General features: G+C 40.6%; 1 protein-coding gene across 2 annotated transcripts in view; it reads right to left on the reverse strand.

The window, feature by feature from the left end:
• Positions 1-13,195, reverse strand: part of exoc3l2b (exocyst complex component 3-like 2b) — an 85,898-nt gene extending 72,703 nt beyond the window's left edge. The window contains exon 1 of one of the 2 annotated variants that reach the window (XM_041803477.1): positions 12,925-13,195. The gene's annotated coding sequence lies outside the window, so the exon portion shown is untranslated. Of the gene's footprint in view, positions 1-12,918 lie in introns of both variants that reach the window. The other variant, XM_041803496.1, reaches the window with a different exon arrangement.
• Positions 13,196-14,654: the final 1,459 nt, after the last annotated feature.

Here is a 14,654-nt window from a genome sequence, read left to right on the forward strand (position 1 = left end):
GTTTGCTCTGTGACAAACACGAACCACAGTGTTTTATTTGAATGTTACTTCAAAGACTGATACAGCACGTGGGAAAAGTATTCACCCCCTTGGATGTGTCACCCTTTCATTGATTTTAAAAATCAACCATGCTCAAAATAATTTTGATTTTGAGAAAAAAGAAAACAAAAAAAAAATATTTTTTAAGGTCAAAGTGAAACCAGACTTCTACAAAGTCATGTCAGCTGAATAAAATCATGTATTGGGAAATAAATGGTTGCATAAATATTCACCACCTTTAAAGTGACTGACCTCATTCAACAGAAGTCCAGCCAACTGATGCAAATGGTCTCATAGTTAGTGAAATGGGATCACATGGAAGGAAATTAAATGGAGCTTTTTGGCCATCAGACAGGATGCCAAACACTAAACATCACGACAAACACACCATATGCACTGTGAAGCACGGTAGTGGCAGCACCATGCTGTGGGGATGCTTCTCAGCAGCCAGCCCTGCAAGGCTTGTAAAGGTAGAGGGTAAAATGGATGTTGTAAAATATCTGACAATATTCAGTCTGCAAGAGAACTAAGGCTTAGGAGAAGATTTATTTTCCAGTAAGACAATTACCTGAAGCATACAGAGAAATCTTCACAGAAATGTTTTAAAGACAACAAGAGGAATGTTATGGAGTTGCCAAGTCAAAGCCCAGACCTCAATCTTCGATCCAAAGGTGGTTCTGCTATATACTGACTTGAAGGAGTAAAAGGTTAAATCATCCAAGAGGGGGGATACTTTTTCGGCACTGTATCAATCCATCCATTTTCTCCTGCTCATCCCAGGTCAGATGATGGTAGCAGCAGTCGTAACAAGTTGACCCAGACATACCTCTTCCCAACATTTTTAATGCAATTTTTAATCTGTGTCCACTCTGGCAAGGTGTTTGCTGGTCTGATGGGACACCATTGAAATATAATTCCCCAGGTGAGTTCTCCCATTTGGGTGTGCCAGAAACCCTCCAAAAGGAGGCATCTGAGGGGCATCCTGAACAAATGCCCAAGCCATAGCAAAACGGATGCAAGTGATCATGAAATTCAGAGACCAATCACACATAAGAATTTGACAGCCCTAGAAATTATTAAGAGCGATTATACACATAAGCTCCTTTTTGAAACTTTGTATCAATTGTTGCAAATTCTTTCTGCCACATTATACCCATTTTTGCCATTTATTTTTTAACTTTCAGCCACATTTTTATCCCATTTTTAAAAATATTTTCTAACCACCACTGTTGACATTTGTGTATTTTTGCCACTTTTTTCAATCTTCCTCATTTTTTCTTTCCACTTAATGCCACTTACTGGCCTCAGATGCCACTTTCTGCCACTTTTAACCCACTTTTTGTCACTTTTTGGAACCTTTTTTGTCCCTCTCTGCAACATCTTTTACCTGTTTTAGCCATTTCTTTGCTTCTTAACCTATTTTGGCAATGTTTTGTTGCTTTTCACCCATTCTCTGCCACTTTTTGTTCAATTTTTTACCAACGTATGCATTGTATTTTGTCGCTTTTTGACCATTTTTGCAACTTCTTTTTGCCAACTTGCAACATTTTTGCCACTTTTCACCTTTTTTGACTATATCTGCAACTTTTTTCCCTTGTTTCACCCATTTTTTAAATCTCTTCACATTATTCTATTCTTTTATTAAAGTTGTCTTAGTATCTTGTTGTTTTTTTCACTTTGGAATTCAGTCCATCTGAAAGTGCCACTATTTACCATCTTTTTCCCCCTCATTTGGTCAAACTGGTAACCTGGCACGCCTTAGATATACAGTGTTTGGGAAAGGGCAGAGCCTTAAAATAAAAACTCAGAGGGTGATTGGATGAACGTTCAGAGCAACAAAACATGTGACGTAACCGCTACCAAGGAATAACTCCATAGAGATCTGCACAACGCGGATCATGGTGACTGTAGACATGTCAGTACATGACTTTTGTCATTTTTGAGAAGAAAACACTTCAATGCTGTTCTTTGTTCTTCTTTTAAGGAAGAAATGTTGTCGAGTTCTGATAAAACTGGTGCTTTAGCAGTACTCAGGCTAATGTCTTCCTCCATAATTGCACCAGTCTCTTAGCCCAAATGGTTCAGATGGGAGCTTTGCAAGATGGATTCACCAGTGAGAAACACGGAGGCGGGCGTATCCATCTGTTTTGCAAGGTTATCAAAATGGTACATTTAATGAAAATAGAGGTGTACTGTTCAGTAAATGAAGTTATTAAAGTGCTGATTTGTTTTAAGTCTCAGAAGTAACAAAAACAGCCAGAGGTTCACTCATGTCACCTCTTAACACTTGTTTTGTCCCAATTATAGGTGTGTTGGTTAAGCTGGTATTGGACTAACCAGTGATTCTCCATTAAACATCCTACATTCATAATCTAACATGCTTGCTTGACAATCGTAAATATTAACGTTTCATGTTATGGTTGTAGAAGGGATTTGGTGGGATTATCAGGTCTTAAATCAGGCTGTGGGTCTGTGCTTCACAATGTCACTGTAGGCTAGTGGGATTATAAACTCCACATGGGGAAAACTGTCACTACCAAAACCTCTCTCCTGCTCATGCTTTATGGTAATAAAACTCCAGTCCAGTTCTTCTTGTCCTCATTATTTTCTATAAATGGTCCCCTGAGAGTTCCTGATGGCCCTTAAACCATCAGAGGAAAGAGGATGGGGTGGATGGGGGATCCAGAGTCTGATTTCAGTCACACCCTCAATTTCAATCTCAAACTACTTCCTGTTATTTGTTTTGATTAATCGCTGTCTCCTGATCGTTTTCCTGACAGAAATAACTTGAACCAGGACGTTCCTGCTCTCCTGTGAGTGTCACATTCCTGCAGCGTGCAGCGTGCAGTCATCTGCTAAACACACCTCACAAAGAGCTAACACAATACTCATTAACTCTGCGTTAACAGGTCACCAAACACGTCCAGTTGCAGTTTGACTCAGAGGTCAGAGAATGTCCATGAACACCTGTAAACATGACACTGTAGGTTTATCCAGAAATCATGTGTCTGAACCTCGTTAAGGAGATAGATCTGAAACGATATCTTAGTTGGGCACCATGATGAGGCCTTTCTTTCAAAATCAGAGCTCAACAGTGTAAGAACAATAAGAGGAATGAAGATATGACCCATTTCCTGTTACCAGTAGGGGGTGCTATGATGAGATATTTTCATGTGAGGGTGTTCAGCATGATACCATTGTCTTGGAAGAAAGAGAAGAAGATCACAGAATATCTATAATAGGTTAGTCATTTGGCAACATCAAAAATGCCTTATTTTGAAATTGAGATGAAGCTCATGGACTTCCTGTTTGGATCTGGGTATGGCTCCAAGAGGCTTTTTTGAAAGTCTTATGATGACCCATGTGCAAACCAAAAATCAGAAGCCTAGGATGAAGGTGTGTGGGGGCTGAATATTTAAAGTTAAAATTTTAAAAATCAGAGGTAGAAATGTTAAATTCCCAGAAGGGGGCGCTGTGACAAAGTAATGATATTGTTGTATGAATGTATTCAGGATTAACGTGTGATCAACCCTGTGAAGTTTAGTGATGATTGCCATAAGCATTAAAAAGTTACAAGGCATTATTCATGTATTTTCACTTCAAAAAATGTACAAAAAAGAAGTGAAATTTGGGCGGTTATGGCCCCATCCTATGGTGAAAACTCACAGTTTGCACAACTTTAGAACTCCAGGTTGTCTAGTATGAGCAAAAAAACATCTGGGGTCAATCAGATGAAATCCCTTGGACTAGTTCATTAAAATATGAAACTTGTGAATCACCAAAATATGCCAAAATTGAACTTTTTGCCATTTGTAGTGTGCTTCCTGTACATTTTTAGAGGATGGCCCCAAGAGACTTTTTTAATCATCAAATCATGATACATACATGTAACAATTTTCATGCATGTAGCTCCTACCCAGGCCCCTATCTCATGTTTGGGGTCTCTGTGGGGCCCCTGCTCCATGGACTTTTCTTGTTTCTGCCACAATACAAACATTTCCACTGGAGGAAATTTTTCCGTAAAGTTTGGTGAGTTTTAGAGCTTGTTAAAGCCCACAGAATCTTCTGAAAATAAGGCATTCAGATATGACAGAGTCCTCACCAACTGGGGTCGGTTCTCAGGCCCTAAAGAGCTCACCTTATGAGCTGGCCATGGGTTTACAGTTTGCTCCAGTATTCAGAATGTGTGGAAGGGGAAACATTCAGCTGAAGGAATGAGTCAGTATAATTTTTCAAGTCATTAACCATTAGAGCAGAATTCAAATTTTATTGAACAAACCTCCCAATGCTAACTTTTTTTTTTTCAAAAACAAAAACCTCAAAATGCACATTTTATAGGTTGTAAAGAACTGAAAATGGTCATTTGTTGAATTTGCAGCATTAGGAGGTCATAGTCACTGAAATCAAAGCTATTTAAATCAAAAACATCTTAACAGGACAAGTTCCATGTTAACATAGGAGCCCTTCTTTGATATCACCTTCACTATTCTTGCATCCATTGAACTTGTGAGTTTTGGAGAGTTTCTGCTTGAATTTCTTTGCAGGATGTCAGAATATCCTCCCAGAGCTGCTGTTTTGATGTGAACTGCCTCCCACCCTCATAGATCTTTAGTTTGAGGATGCTCCAAAGGTTCTCAACAGGGTTGAGGTCAGGGGAGGATGGGGGCCACACCATGAGTTTCTCTCCTTTCATGCCCATAGCAGCCAATGACACAGAGGGATTCTTTGCAGCATGAGATGGTGCATTGTCATGCATGAAGAAAATTTTCTACAGAAGGCACTGTTCTTCTTTTTGTACCATGGAAGTGGTCAGTCAGAAACTCTTTGCCGCAGTCATTTTCACATCTTCAGGGACCCTAAAGGGGCCTACCAGCTCTCTCCCCATGATTCTGGCCCAAGACATGACTCCACCCCCTCCTTGCTGACATCACAGCCTTGTTGGGACATGGTGGCCATCCACCAACCATCCACTACTCCTCCATCTGGACCATCCAGGGTTGCACGGCACTCATCAGTCAACAAGACTGTTTGAAAATGAGTCTTCATGTATTTCTGGGCCCACTGCAACCATTTCTGCTTGTGAGCATTGGTTAGGGGTGGCTGAATAGTAGGTTTATGCAAGACTACAAGCCTCTGGAGGATCCTACACCTTGAGGTTGGAGGGACTCCAGAGGCACCAGCAGCTTCAAATATCTGTTTGCTGCTTTGTAATGACATTTTAGCAGCTGCTTTTTTAATCTGATGAATTTGTCCATCAGAAACCTTCCTCATTATGCCTTTATCTGTATGAACCCTTTCTGTGCTCTGAATCAGACACAAATTTCTTCACAGTACGTTGATCACACTTAAGTTTTACTGAAATATCTCATGTTTTCATACCTTGTCCAAGGCATTACACTATTTGAGGCTTTTCAGCAGCAGAGAGATCCTGTTTCTTCCCCTTATTGCTGAAACCTGTGGCCTGCTTGATAATGTGGAACATCTTTCTTAAGTAGTTTTCCTTTAATTGGGCTCACCTGGCAAACTAATGATCACAGGTGTCTGAGATTGATTTCAGTGATCCAGAGAGCCCTGAGACACAATACCATCCATGAGTTTAACTGAAAAACCAAAAAACTGAATGTTTATGACACTAAAATACAATTTGCATAATAATTTGGAACGCTGTGTAGATGACTGACTGCAGAGGTCATTTGGTGGTGTGGACCATCAGTTTAGAAGGGATTTAGTGTGAGGTTGTACCTATACGTACAGGTATGTATGACCACAAGCTGACCTCTGCCACCGTGCTCAAGCCTCCATAAAACTGCAGGAATTTAACATCAATGTCTGAAGAAGAAGAAACCAGGGAATGTGTGCACGTGTTATCTGGGGCAGTGATCATAAAGGACGTCTTCATGCATGTCTCTGAAGCGTGGAGAGAAAACCCGATCTCTCTCTCTGCCATCTTTCCCTCCTTCTCTCTGATCCCAGAACAACACTCCATGAGGGCTGTTACACAACCATGTTTAACACAAACACATCCATCCATTCTACATGTCTGCTCAGTGTCCTTCAGCGCTCCATCTCAATCAATCAGCCCATAAAATCTCCAGTCTGTCAACACATCCCGATCTTTAGTGAGAACAAGCCAGAAGGACTGAACTCCTATCCTGAAGCTCTGCAGATGGTTAAAACCTGTAAGCAATTCTGACATCTGGCGTGTCAGGTTACCAGTTTGACCAAATGAGGGGGAAAAGATGGTAAAAAGTGGGGCTTTCAGATGGACTGAATTAAAAGTAAAAAAAGGAAAAAAAAAAAACAAGATACTAAGACACCATTTATTTTGAAAAAATTAGAATAAATGTGGAAAAAGATTTTTAAAAATGGGTGAAAAAGGGCAAAAAAATAAGTTGCAAATATAGTCAAAAATGTGAAAAGTGGCAAAACTTTGACAAGTTAGCAAAAAGAAGTTGCAAAAATGGTCTAAAGTGGCAAAATACAATGCATACATGGGTAAAAGTTCAAAAACTGAACAAGAAGTGGCAGAAAATGGCTGAAAAGCAACAAAAAAATGCCAAAATAGGTTAAGAAGCAAAGAAATGGCTTTAACAGGTAACGGCTGTTGCAGAAAGGGGCAAAAAAGGTTCCAGAAAGTGACAAAAAATGGGTTAAAAGTGGCAGAAAAGTGGCATCGATGGCCAACAAGAGGCATTAAGTGGCAAAAAAATGAGTAATACATTGAATATAGTGGCAAAAAATACACATATGGTAAAAGAGTGGTTAAAAAGATAGCAAAAATGGGATAAATGTGACTGAAAGTAAAAACAAAGAGCAAAAATGGTGGGATCAGGTTAAAACCCAAATCTGCCCATGCAAATTCACTGAGAAACACCAAATCTGACACAAAACCAGGCCTAAAATCATCTAGTATGTGGCCAGACTCATTTACCAAGCAGAACAAAAACATTCAAAGTTAAAGCAACAACACAGACACAGATCAGTCCAGATGGTGCTAATTTTCAGCGTTAGTCCAGCTGCGCTGACAGTCGAATTAGTCTCTGTGGTTTTACAGTGAAACCAGAACATAATGCTTTATGTTTCATTTCATTCAGGGTGGGGAAAGTGTTGAAACGATGTGTAAAGGGAAAGTTGCTCAGCTGAATCAGCAGCAGCAGATATTTCTAAAAACAGTGTTTGTGGTTTCTTCAGGTCAGTGGGTCAAATAAAGAGAAGTTGGTACAGTCAAAGGTCTGACCGAGGGTTTTAATTTCTGGAAGTTTCTCTGAGATCAGAGAAATGAAACATAAAACTCTAAACACTGAGGAAAAGAGAAATCATCACAGGGTAAACGAATCTCCTTTTTCTTCTTTCAAACAGTGCTGAGAAGGCGTATTTACTCGACTGTTTCACAACCCATTCTCTTTCTTTCACACATCATGACACATCTGCAAACAATGGGGCGCTACGGCTAAAAGAATCAGGATCTGAGCAGATTAATTTGCTGTTTGGCCCCTTTCTGCTTCATATCCACAAAAGAATTAGCACTAATCATATGCTGGCACCCTCAAACGGCTTTCAGCTTATCTTAAGGAAAAATTTAAGTGTCTGCAAGTATTTCTTCAACAGCAGATTTGTTCAGTCATTCTACAGAATTCTTTGATGTACATATTTATGATGGTAAGGCTGCAAGCATCCCATGCAGGTCAGGGTGTGTGGCTACGGGGGTGTGATGCCACCCCTGGGTGCTGGTAAGGTGTGCTACATAAGAGATAAGTAGATCCTCCTAGGACTGTCTATAATCAGCAATATTGGGCATGCTGCACTTTGTGTATGAGGTAGAATCGACTGTCATGAGTAGGTTTAAGTATGATGATGCAAGGTGTTAATTTGTGAAAATGATCTTGGCAGGACTGAAAATTATGATATGAAATTCAAAGAAGATGGGCATGTCATGTTAGAGGTGTTACTGGCTTCTGACAGGGGGTGGCGCTACAGCTAAACCATAAAGTTGACCTTTGAATGTGTAGAGCAGTGTTTTCAACCCTTTCAGTCCGCGACCCCAAAAATAAAGGTTCCAGTGACCGGGGACCCCCACTGTACCTGAAGGTGTCTGAACACAGCCATGCACATTCAATATAGTAATGTGCAGACAAGGCCGCCCATTAGGGGGGAAAATGGGAGAGCTTTCTGGGGCCCAGACAAACTGGGGACCAGCAAAATCATGGTCCATTGTAAAGTTAAGCTGTGGTATTTTAGGTTTAACCTGAATAATAACCACTCTTATCAAAGAAACACATTTTAATTCATTTGTGTAGTAAGTAGCCCTCTTAAAATGTAAATCCTTTTGTTAAAACAGAATTAAAATACGTTAAAAATATCTAAAATGGGTTTATAATGGCAAAAAATGGTGGGAAAGATGGTGAAATTGGATTTAAAAAGTAGCAGAACTGGGTTAGAAATACCAAAATTTTTATAAAACTGGCAAAAAATGACCAAAAAATGACAAAGATGGTTTAAAGTGGCAAAAACTGGCATATTAATTGGTAAAAGGGGATTCAAAAGTGGCTGAAATGGTGTAAAAGTGGCAAAAATGGGCATATCAAATTGTGAAATGTGGCTTAAAAAGTGGTAAAAGGGATTAATAGTGGCAATAACGTGTCAACAGAGCCAACAATAGTGGCAAGATTTGGTTTAGAAGTTGCAAAAACAGACAGGAAAAAAGTGATGGAAAGGGTTCACAACAGACACAAAAAGGGTTTAAAGTTGCAAAAATGTGTTAAAATTGGCAAATTGGTGCAAAGTGGCAATCGTGTAATTTAAAAAATGTTCTGAGTATTTTTAAGGCATTTGGAGACCCCCTCTCAGTGTCCCACAACCCCCAATGGGGTCCCAACCCCAAGGTTGAGAACCAGTGGTAGACCTTTATCATACACATGAAATTTGAAGGAAATCAGATGTTCCATGAGAGAGTTCTGTCAAACTTCCTGTGAAATTGGCGAGATATCAAAATGAGGTGTCCATTAATGAAACAGGTGAGTGTTGAGGAAAAAATCAGAGCTTGATAGTTTAAGGAAAACACAAATGAGCCATTTGCGTGTCTTCCAGTTGCCAGTAGAGGGCGCTATGCTGGGATGTTTGCACGTGGCCGTGTTGTAGAAGAATACAGAATAATGTACACAAAAGTTACAACAGGTTAAAGGTCATTTTTCACCATCTAAAACGCCTTATTTTGAAAAGTGGAATTGCTGTTGGCACTGTGCCAGGGCTCCAAGACACATTTTTTTGCAGGTCTGATGACGGCCCACATGCACACCCAAAACCACAAGGCTAGGTTGGATGATGTGTGAGGGCTGAATGTGTGATTAATTTTAGAGGAAAAAATCATAAATCAAACTCTGGGGTCAGATTGTGGCCCCGCCCTATGGTGAAAACTCACAGTCTGCACCACTTAACATCAACATCTCATTAACAACCATGAAAAAAATTCTGGGGCCATTTAGATAAATTACCTGAGTGGAGTTTGTTAAAATTTGAGACCTGTAAAATACTTTAAAAAACATCAAATTTTAACCTTTGCCCTTAATTATTTCACTTCTTGAGCATTTTTAAAAAGAGATTAAGCTTTTGTTGTCGTCCTGACATGATACATATGAGTATCGATTTTCATGCATGTAGCCAAAATACTGAGGAGCAATTTTCAAAAGCACATACACAAAACCAACAAAATATGTAGAGTTTTTGAGCATATTAAGGCCCCAAAATTAGCAAATGTTTTAAGAGAACATTAATAAGAATTCCTACAGATAAAATAAAGTCCATGCTCTGAGGTTAGTGCTCAACCCTAATAATAGCAAACCATTCTATTTCACACTGCTGGCATATACAACTTCGATTTATTGTGACAATAAATTATGCTGATGTTTTTTAATTTTCTGTTGTTCTTTTTTGTTGTCGATTTTCTGACTGATTTTACGTTACTTTTGTGAGGAACTGTCTCCTTTGCAAAGCTATTAAATTAAACTTACAGAGCAGAAAAGTCATTCAGTTAAGCACAGTAAAGAAACAGAGTGTGGCAGTAAAGAAACCTGTTCGTATCGTACATAACTGTAGATAAATACAGTTAGATAATGGTAGATAAGACAGCAGAATTCATGGTCATATTCCTCCACAGATCCAGAGGAAGTCAGGTCCATTAATCACAATAATTACATAATGAAAACTTCCTCCAATTACATTTCTAACACTCGACTCCTGAGTTCTAATCAGTTTAGGCTGGTGGGTGTGTGTGTGTAGAGTAGAGATGTCCTGACTGCTACTGTTAATTTTTATTTTTTGATGCTGATGTGTTTAATGTTTAAAGATAGTCAATTGATGGCCCGGGGGCCACATCAAGTCCCCCACATCTTCCTATCTGGCCCCCAGAACACTATTAAATTCAAAATGTGCAAAGGGGAAAAAAAAGTTTTGTTTTGTTTTTAAAATACTCTCTACAGCTAATAAAACAACTCCCAAACAATTGAGATTGAAAATATTTAGTTATGAATGACCTCAAGTTTCATCCATTTTTCAGAAATCCACCTGTCAGCCATTGTTAACAGATATAATGCATGTTAAACCTAACCTGGCACGCCAGATGGATCTGTTTCACACATACATCTGGTAAACCACTCATAGACAGCATTCGAAACAAATGCCCCACATACTCCACCTTCAAAATCCATCTGAGTAACTGGCTCAAATCAAACTTACCCTCACTGCTGGGCGGATCTGCTGCAGCATAGGCATGCATATACGCACGTATGTTCATTCTGTACCAATCCACCTAGCATTCCACTTTGTATTTATCTGTCTGTTCTGTGCAAATGCGTGCTTATACACACATATGTATGCACACATTGCACCAGCCTGTTATTGATATATATATATATATATATATATATATATATATATATATATATATATATATATATCACTGTTTTGGCCCGGTTAGAAAGTGACAGGACAAATCAGCAATGAGGGGCAGTACTTTTGGGTGCAACGGAGCTAGCGGCAATAAAAGGCCGGTGCAATTATGCCAGAAGAGATTAGCATGGATGCTACTAAAGCATCAGTTTTATCAGAACTTGACAACATTTCTTCCTTAAAAGAAGAACAAAGAACAGCAGTGAGTTGTTTTCTTTTCAAAAACGACAAAAGTCGTGTACTGACATGTTGACAGTCACCATGGTTCACGTTATGCAGCTCTCTGTGGAGTTTATCTCGGTAGCAGCAACATCATGTTTTGTTGCTCTGATTGGTCCGTAAAGATGTGATGGAAAGAATGTTTATCTAATCACCCTCCAAGTTTTTTTTCAAAGCCTCTGCCCTTTCCCAAACGCTTCTATGAGTGGTTTTCCAGATAGATGTGTGAAACAAATCCATTTGGCGTGCCAGGTGAAGCCATGGCAGCATTTTTGTCAGAACTAGACATGTCTTTACTAAAAAACAAGGGCAGAGAGCAACACTGAAAGCATTCAGTGACAGAAAAGATGTTTTTGCTCTTCTCCCGGTCTGCTTTAACATGGGTTTGTGGTCGTTACTGTGGTGTTTTCTGGTGTATCCAGGGGCTGCTGCTGCGGTAGCCGTTAGCCTGGATGTAGCTGTTAATTGGAACTGGACCTCATTACTTTTTAAAGCCAGAGAAGAGAATCACAATGAAAGCTTGTCTTGGTAACAAAGATGTTTTTGCACGTCTCCTGACCAGCCTTGGTATCAATTTTTGATGAAGCTCCGCCATTAACGATCTAAGGCAGCTGTGGCATGCACAAAAACAGCACATGTGGACAACGTTAGTTGTTGCTCTGATTTGCCCATCATAAATGTGAAAGACAGAGCGTTCCTCCGATCACCTTCTGAAGATTTTCTGAAAAGTCCTGCCCTTCTGACATGCTTTCTATTGGAGCTTTCCCAGATGAATGTCTAATATATTCATGCAATGGACATGCCATGTCAGGTTAGCTGTTTCCTGCTGACAGGCCTTTATGTTTTAAACTTTAAGGGTCTTTCAGTTCTCAACCCACAGATATTAGGGACAGCAGTTACACACTTCTAAAACTAATCGCTCTGCCAGAATACACATTTCAGTCAGGTTAAATGTGAGGGATATTAAAGGGTCTGTGGCCCTCAGTAAAAATGTTTGGACGCCCCTGCATAACAGTCGCTTTGCTGCAGGATGAAGAAATCTACTGGAAACAGGGTAGGACCTCATAGAGTCTAAACAGAGATTGGTAACACTGGCATATGAACTGCAGGTGCATGCATTCCTCAGCAGGTATTTCTTGCATTATTGCATTGAGGTCCAAACATCGTTTCATCTCGTTAAGAGTGAGATAGTGAATGACAACTGAGGTCACACCAGGGGCGCCTTGAATCAACTCAACAAAAAGTCTAAATTTGTTTTTCTGTTTGACTTCTGCTAATAGTTCCAATGTGTCAGTGACGCTGACCAATGAGAGAGCAGAGTGTTCTACAAGCACAAAAGTCCTGAGTGTAGACAAAGCAAACGTTGAAGGTGAAGATGAGTGAAGAAGTTGGTGCTGTAAGACAGAGGAGGAACCGTCAAGCTCTGACAACAACATCCCTAACTTTAGGAGGAGTCGCAGAGGGACGGCCATGGCGGACACAAAAGAGAGATAGCAGACACACTTCAAAGACCGGGTGAGTAACTAAAGCATGGAGTTATCCATCCTGCCCTCCTCCTTCTAATATCAGTGGTGATGATTGGTCAGGTATGCAGTCCGTCATGTCTGTCAAGTCACAGCATGCGATTTTAGCTCTGTGATCATGGAGCCTGACTTTGGCGTTAAAATAAGACAAATACAGTCATCCACACACAGAGACGACTTAAACAGCTCCTACCTTTACCTTCTGTTGTCGTAGAGCTCAGCACTAATCCAGAACCTCTCCTTAAGACTGGGACATCCCTGCCACCATGTGTGAGTTGAGTTTAGGAGCTCTGGTCCAGGTGTTTGTACTCCTTACTGTTGGTTTTTAATCTTTTTTCACATGCAGATGTCTTCACATCTGTCCTCTGCTGCAGGTTCTTCTCCTCTGCTCGTCTTTGCTGGGTTCTACTTGGTTCTCCTCCTGTGTTCTCCTATGTTCTGTATGAATGGGTTTCTTTCTGCTGTCTCCTCTCGCCCCTCATTGGGAGTTCTGCTCCTTGTTTCCTGTTTGTTTTATTTTCTAGCTGCATCAGGAAATGGTCATCTTTTCCTCTTCCTCCCCCCGCTGATGACCCCTGGCATTCATGCATGCACACACACACACACACACACGCACACACACACCTCCTATAATTGGAGAGCATTCCATCACTACAGCAGCGGTGCCATCTGGTGGAGGTTCTTAGCTTGCTGGCTGGTTATGCAGCGATTATCTGTAATCAGGCAGCGTGAACCAAAATGACAGCTACCTGTAGACGGAACACAAACAACGAACAAGCTCAACAGCAGGTACATCTCCATCAATCTAAGCCTTAATACTGGGCCTATTGAAAGTATTCAGCCCCTCAGTTGTTAAGTAGTATAAAGACACCTGTGTCTGGAAGGTCCAGTCACCAGTTCATCAGTATTCCTGTCTGCCATTACACCCTAAAGACAAAGGAACACTCCAAGCAACATAGAGAAAATGTCAGGGGATGGATACAGAACAATTTCCTGAAGTCTCTGAACATCCCCAGAGTTCAGCTAAATCCATCATGAAGAAATGAAGGAATATGTCACATGTGTAAATCTGCCTAGATCAGACCATCCTCACAAACTGAGTGAGCATGCTAGAAGGAGACTAGTGAGAGAGGACACCAAGACACCTATGACTACTCTGAAGGAGTTCCAAGCTTCAGCAGCTGAGATGGGAGAGACTCTGCAGACAACAACTGTTGGCCGGGTTCATCACCAGTCAGAGCTTTATGGGAGAGTGGCAAAGAGAAAGACACTGTTGAAGAAAACTCAGATTCAATCTGGACTAGAGTTCAACAGAAGGCATGTGGGAGACTCCATGGTCAAGAGGAAGAAAGTTCTTTGGTCTGATGAGACCAGAATGAGCTTTTTGGCAATCAGACAAGACGCCAAACACATCATCCCCACTGTGGAGCACAATGGCGGCAGCATCATGCTGTGGGGATGCTTCTTGGCAGTTGGCCCTGGAAGGCTTGTAAAGGTAGAGGGTAAATGAATGCGGCAAAAATGGTCATATCCGGGAATAAAATCTGACAGCTATGGCTTTGGAGAAGATTTATATTACAGTAAGACAATGAGCTGAAGCATCCAGAGAAAGCTACCCAGAAATAGTTTGAAGACAACAAGGGAAAAGTTCTGGAGTGGCAGAGTCAAAGCCCAGACCTCTATCCAGTAGATATTTATGGCTGGACTTGAAGAGGGCTGTTCATATCCAATCCCTGTGCAACCTGACAGAGCTGGAGAAGTTTTGCAGAGAAGAATGGAGTAAAATGTCAGAGTCCGGACGTTTGAGCCTGATTAAGACCTATCCACACAGACTCAGAGCTGTGACTGCAGCCAAAAGTGACTACTGAATACTGACTTGGAGGGGTGAATATTTATGCAGTCGCTTATTTTACATTACAAATGTTTAGC

Source organism: Cheilinus undulatus, linkage group 2 (genome assembly GCF_018320785.1).
Source record: "Cheilinus undulatus linkage group 2, ASM1832078v1, whole genome shotgun sequence".
Lineage (NCBI taxonomy): Eukaryota > Metazoa > Chordata > Actinopteri > Labriformes > Labridae > Cheilinus > Cheilinus undulatus.